Source organism: Cervus canadensis, chromosome X (genome assembly GCF_019320065.1).
Source record: "Cervus canadensis isolate Bull #8, Minnesota chromosome X, ASM1932006v1, whole genome shotgun sequence".
Lineage (NCBI taxonomy): Eukaryota > Metazoa > Chordata > Mammalia > Artiodactyla > Cervidae > Cervus > Cervus canadensis.
Window position 1 is genome coordinate 100,767,783 of NC_057419.1, and position 7,283 is coordinate 100,775,065.

Below are 7,283 nucleotides of genomic sequence, written 5' to 3' on the forward strand. Positions count from 1 at the left end.
AGTGGTGCCTGATTTTTACTTATAGTGAAGCTACAATAATCAAAGCAATGTTATTTTTGCATAAAAGTAGAAAAATAGATCAATGGAACAGAAATGAAAAGTCCAGAAACAAAACCACACATATATAGACAACTGATTTTTGACAGAAGTGCATAGGCAATTCAGTAGAGCAAGTACAGTCTTAACAACAAAGGGTTCTGGAAAAATTGAATATCAATATGCAAAAATATTAACTTAAAATGGATTATAGACTGAAATGTAAAACCTAAAACTATAAAACTTTTATAAGAAAATATAGGAGAAAACAGTTGTGATCTTAGGTTGGATAAAGATTTTTTCAGATGTGACACCAACGTACAATCATAAAAGAACATGTTGATAAATTAGATTTTATCAAAGTCAAATAAAAACTTCTTCTCTTTGAACAACATGATAAGGGAATTAAAAGTCAAACAGCAGACAGGAAGAGAATATTTGCAAACCATATATATGATAGAAAGCTTATATCCAAATATATAGTCCTCAAAACTCATTAACAAGAAAGCAAACAGCCAAGTTCTGAAAACTGGGCAAAAGTTTTGGACAAACACTTCATCAGAGAAAATATATGAGGGGTTAAAAAGCACATTTAAAAGTGTTAAAAATCATTAGTCATTGGGGAAATGCATATTAAAAGCAAAATGACATGTAACTACATAGTCAGTAGAATGGCTAAAACGAAAAGGCTGATCATACTATGTGTTGGCCAGGACGTGAAGAAACAAGAACTCTCATACACAACTGTTGGGAATGTAAATGGGAGAAGCAAACTGGAGAACAATTTGGCAATGTTTTAGAAAGTTAAAAACATAAATCTACAATATGTTTTGACCATTTCACTCCTAGGTATTTATCAAAGAGAAATGAAACCGTGTGTTCACACAAGGACTTGTAAACAAATGGTCATAGTAATTTTATTTGTAATAACCCCAAACTGAAAACTGTAGAGGTTCTATCAACAGATGAGTAGATTAACAAATTGTATTGATAATCTATATTAAAATTATATACATATATATATGTATAACTAAATCACTGTGCTATACACCTAAAACTAACACAACATTGTAAATCAAGTATACTTCAATTTAAAAAGAGAAATGCATTTTATTAATGAGTCCTTAAACGTGAACTGATCAAGATGAGAAGAGGTGCATACATTAAAAAAAGCATATAATCTGGTTTTGTTATAAATCATGTTTTTGTAGCCCACATTTTATTTTGTTAATTACTTTTTCTACCCACACATGAAAGATGAATAATTGAAGACTAGCAACAGATCATCTACTATATCTTAATGTCAGTTTATTGTTCAGCTACCATTGTTTTTGGTGAGAATATTTAATTAAAAAGGTGACATTTATGTAACGATCATTATGAAAACACTTTAATGTAAATAATATATCCTATCACGTGAAATAATGAAAATATGGTATCTTTACCCTTATTCAGATTATACTGCTTGAATATGATGTATTTGGATTACTTTAATTGTTTTACTGAGCCTTCAGATAGTAATGTCTATCATGTTTAAATCAGCTGGTGAAAGAAAATGTTTTATGAAGAATGGTTCTGCAATTCATTTAAAACTTCTAATAAGATAGCACCCTGAATGTTATTTCTGTAATTTATATGCTAGTTTATACAAAAAATTTATAGAAATATAGTATTTAATATTGGGAAGAGTTTAGTAGAAACAGAACATCTCAACTGGTCTGTTTCCTTTCATCAGACAAAATTCTGTAATCTTTTATAGTGTTCATTTTCCCTTGGCAGCCAAGAACCCAAAAGCCACATGGATGGAATGATTACTGGTCATAATTATTTTATTTTGGCTCTAGTACAATTGCTGTATTTGTTTTTCTAAAATTTAAATTCTTTTAATTATCTAAGTATTACATGTATAAAATACCCTGTTAATTTTTAAAATGTATAGATAAAAGTAAAGATTCTCCTTACAGCTTACACTAATCCCAGATGGTGAGCAAAGTTATCTCTTTAGTTATTGTTCCAGAATTTACCTCTTGGTACATTTGGAGGAAACTTTAGATTCTGAAATATGAGGTTAAATATTTTGAAAGCCAATGAATGCTTCCAAATTACCTTCAGAGTTACTAGAATTTATCCATCCATTCATTAACTCATTAAATATCTATGTGTGCTGTGTGTGTTATGTGTTTAGTCAATAAGTTGTGTTCAGCTCTTTGTAACACTTTGGACTGTAGCCTACCAGGTACCTCTGTCCATGGGATTTTTCAAGCAAGAATACTGGAGTGGGTTGCTATTTCCTCCTCCAGGAGATCTTCCTGATACATGAATAGAATCTGCATCTCCTGTGTCTCCTGCATTGTAGGCAGATTCTTTACCCTCTGAGTCGACAGGGAAGCCCATTAAAATATATATATTTAAAAAGAAAGAAAGACATTGAGGCTCAGAGAACTTAAGAGACTTTTTCAAGGTCACACATTAATAAGAAGTAAAGGGCCTAGATTTGAGTCTAGGTCTGAGTCTAGACTCATTGCCAGTGTCATCGCATTACTTCTCTTCTTCTCGTCATTTCTCCACTTCCTCCACACGTAAAATGCCTTTCCCTCTCTCACATCTATCCAGAGCACATACACCCTAAGAACTGTTTCTGCCTCCCAACTGTAACCTGAGGACCAGATTCCAATGGCACAGTAGAGATATGAGATAATCAGATGTTCTGATTTTTCTAACAAAATCAGCTGGATTCCTTTTGACACCCCAGTTCATATCTTGAAACAAAAGGGAGAAAACAGTTTGGCTAGTATAGGATACACTTCTGAAATGACAACTCTCAAAACACACTATTTTTCTGAAGAGCAAATTGCTGCCCCCATTTAAAGCACTGCCTTGGCTCTCCACCTGTGTCATAGTGGCCCAACAGAGAGTCTGATGCAGGAGATCTGCAGATTTTCAAAAGCTTCCCAGCAGATTCTAAGTTGTGGTTTGGGTCACATTTCACAGGGTAAGACACCTGGTGTGAGGGAGCAGGGTTATGCCTTTCCTGAAGCCGACTTGTAGAAGTCAGCCTCTCACTCCTTTGAATCCCCTTCCTGACTCTCCAAAATGATGTGATTCTAGGACTCTATGTGGGACATTGCTTAGCCTTTTCCTACATCGTGCTCACCATTTTCCACAACCAGACACAAGGTCCTCAAATGCAGAGCCCATGCCTTTTTTGACTTTGTAATCCTTCCTGTGGCTGACCCAATGCCCAGCACATAGTAGGTCTTTATCACATTTGTGATTGCACGCTGAATTTTAGATCAAACAAAAAAGAAGTCAGATCTTTTTCAGCTTAAAAAAGTTCTTATCACTTTATAATGATCAATTTCACTTTGCAAGGTTCATGGAGAGGATGGTATTGAAACAAGGGAGGGAAAGGAGGAATTTTCCTCTGACATTGCCTACCTGAAAGAAAGAAAGTTAGTTACTTAGTCGTATCCGGCTCTTTGTAACCCCATGGACTGTAGCCCACCAGGCTCCTCCATGGGATTCTTCAGGCAAGAGTACTGGAGTGGGTTCCACTTCCTTCTCCAGGGGATCTTCCCGACCCAGGGATCGAACCTAGGTCTCCTGCATTGCAGGCAGACGCTTTACCAACTGAGCCATCAGGGAAGCTTACCTGAAGCATGGGTAATACCACTTAGCGTTCACATTGTTCATAGTCAAAAACAGTCAAGATGGTTTGAGCTTCAGACTATATAAAAAACAGAAGAGAAGTAATTTATTTATTTATTTATTTATTTTGGCCACACAGCTTGCAAGATCTTAGTTCCTTGACCAGGAATCAAATCCCAGTCCCTGTCAATGAAAGCCCAAATTCTAAGCACTAGAAGTCCCAAATCTTTAAAGTAGGTTACAAAGTTCAAAACAGAACAAAGCTCAAAGTAGGTTCTGACATAAAAGTAGATGACATTTTGGATTTTGTTTAATAAAAAGGAAAATCAGACCCATACTTCACTAAGTAATTTTGACTGCACTGACAAAAATAACCATCACTGATTTCTGAAGTGGCTGGTATCAACTTTCTGAGTGTGTCTGTATCAGACACTAACTTTCCTTATCATGAAAATCTCTTTTAAAATTGAGAAGGCGGAAATATTCCATCATTTTCTCTAATAATTTTATTAACAGTTCTTCAAAGTATAACATTGATTAAAAAAAAAAAAAAGATATTCGGAGGAAGCCAGCTAAAAGTTCAAACTGCAAAAATGTAACTCCAAAGAAAATATTCATCATCACCAGTGTCCATATAATTCCAAGAAATAAGAAAATTTCATTGCTTCTTTTTGTAGTCAAAATTGTTCACATTGTCAGTGTAAACTTCACTACTTTACAAAGCAGGGACCAGCTTGTTTTTTTTTTTTTTTTTTTAATTGTTTCATCTTCATCTTCCTTCTTAAAGCAGATGGGAATACCCCTGATATCTTATAAATGTGATAATCCAAATGGTTAAGGAGAGAGATGGAGAAGTATGTCTTTGAACAGCAAGTCTAACTCATCAGAAGCGATATTGGTTTCCACAGACCACACATACCAAGATTCCCAGCTGGATGGGACCTTGGACATCAGCTTGCTCAACATCCTCATTTCCTCAGAAGGAAACTGTCTATGGATAGGCAATCAATGAAAAGCAACAAAATGTGCCCTTCCAGTTGAATAAACCCCTCTGTAATCAGGCCTAGGATGTGAAGTCGAGACATCTGGATAAAAGATAGATAATTTGAATGACTTGTCTATGGGCCCAAACCAAGATCTCATTCCTAGTCCCAGTGAGCAGGTCACTTTTGACTGGGTCCCCACACATGAGTGTCAAATGCTGTGTCAAAGCCTACAAATGGATCTCTCTAGGCCTCCATGGCTGGGGCAGTGCACACATGTTGGTTTAATGACCAGATGCTGAGTGCTAGCAGGCCAGCTTCCCAGTATGCTTTGATGCCTACACCTTCTTGACCCCTAACTGCCACAAATGAAGAAGTTAAACTAAGGGATTCACTTTTAGTGCTGTTTCTCCATAGTAACAAACGCAAGGGAGGAAATTGACAGAAGTTTGACATTTTCTTGATTGACTTTAACATTCATCACAATGATGAGAAGGTTAATGCATCCAGAGAGATGAAATACCAGAGACATTTTTAAACATATTGACTCCATGTCAGTCTTTTAAGTTGTTATCATTTTTAAAAACTATAGGCTATGGCTGCAAAAGAACTAAATAATGAACAATAGCATAAAACAGCAAGAGAACTGCAACTTAACGAACTTTGCTTCATTGCCTAAGGTTCATTGATAGAAAATACTAGCGTAATTCAATTATCTGTAAACTTGGAAACCAAGACCCAGGGAGGAGGAAGGATTTGCCCAAGTCAATAGCAGAGACAAAACTGGAACCCAGACTTTCCACTAAGCCAGTGCCTTGTAAATCCTGCTACACTGGTAAGTCAGCAATGTACACCTTTTTTCTTAAGAATGTATGAATTGTAGCCCACGGCTCATCAAAATTTATAGAGCCATCAATGTCTGCAATAAAAGACTCAGCTAGATTTCCTTTCTAATGTAAGGATTAAAAACACCATTTGAGAGAACATTGTTTATTTGCAATATCTGCTCCTGTTAAGCTTGATTTAGTGTTTAAGCAGAGAGATCTAATCTCATACAAATCTCAACAGTAAATAATTCAGGTTCCAAATCAGATAAGGTATGAATTCTACCTCCACATTTGTGTTCCCTTCTCTAATTGACAATAAAGGCTTTTGCTGCCATTTATACAGGGAATGGTGTGTCTTACCTGTAATCAGATGAATTCTTTGAATTAAATACTGCTCAATTGCCTTCTAATTTGACATTTTCTTTAAACAATCAGAACCCACAAGTTTCTTAAATTCAAGCAGACATTCATTTTTGTTTGCTGAAGTGTTTTTTTGTAAAAGAAATCTACAGAGTTCTGAAGTCTTAATTATAACTGAGCTTTAAATATTGAAATTCTAAACACTTAAAGACAATATTAGATATTTGCATGCTGTGTGACATACTTGCCTGATTTCCCATGGGCTAATGCAGAGAGCAGAATTTCAATCATTTTCTCATTCTGACTTCTGGCTTTTCACATCAGCAAATATTTCCTGATTGTCCTTTCTGAGCAGGGTTCTGTAGTTGACCCAGAGATGAGATGGAAAGGAGCAGGTGGAGGAAGGAGAGAGGTGAACAGGTACAGGGATGATTAAAACCTGTCTTTATCCTCCCATCACTTGTGGTCTAGAAAGAGTATTAAGACAGGGGCATATGTATTCACTCAGGATGGTCAATGGATGGAGGAAGTGTTTCAGGGCAGACTTTCAGGAAGACCTCCCAGAGGAGAGGGGATGGGAACTTGACTTTTGTAGAAGAATTTCAACAGGCATACCTAGGGGGCTGGGAACGAGAGAGTATTTCAGGTGGAAGGAACAGCAAGAGCAATGGTACAGAGGTAGGAAAGGGCAGACAAGACTGGAGACTGAAAGGAAATAAGTCCATAAACTTTGATTGACTGTATTTGGTAGGGCTCATAAACGCAACAAAGCCATATGGCTGGCTAATTAGAGACAGTCATTCCAATGCTCTTGTGGCATTAAGATAAGCTACCTACAGCAGCTCTCGGTCCAAGGCTTATTTTTGTGACTGTAATCCATCTAATGGCAATGGCTTATGAGCTATTGTCTAGCCAGGCCCCACTGGAAGTTTCTATCAAAGGTGATAATGAGAACTGGGAGGTCCCAGGATTTGGGACAGACGTAGAGCCCTTCTCTGTGTCTGATAAGGTACCAGGATTCTTGTGTTTGCTTGGAACATTGCAAATTCAAGACAGCAAAGAGTGGAGTCCAAGGCAGGTTGTTTCCTTTTGATGGGCCCCATGAGGGCGCTGAGGGACTCCTCAAGCTGCAAGCCTCTGAAATAACCCTCACTGATTTCAGGACATGCAGAGATAGAATCTGTAAGTCTGAGGCTGGGAGCTGTAATTCTCTACAGCTGTTCTCTAAACAAAAACCCACAGATGCAAACTGGAGCAAACAGTTAAGAAACAAGAAAAGTCTGTTTGTACAATAGACCAATTTTTAAAACTCCCTTCCAGAAATTCCCACCTTCCATTTCCCATTGGGACACAGCTCAAAGCTGCCCTCTGAAACATACAAAACACAGCAGCTACAATCTCCACAGCAGGAAGGAACAGACCCAACAAC

At 37.0% G+C, this 7,283-nt stretch overlaps 1 non-coding gene across 1 annotated transcript; it reads right to left on the bottom strand.

The window, feature by feature from the left end:
- Positions 1–3,608: 3,608 nt before the first annotated feature.
- TRNAC-GCA lies at positions 3,609–3,681 on the bottom strand. Its single transcript has one exon. It is a non-coding gene; the product is annotated as a tRNA-Cys (tRNA).
- Positions 3,682–7,283: the final 3,602 nt, after the last annotated feature.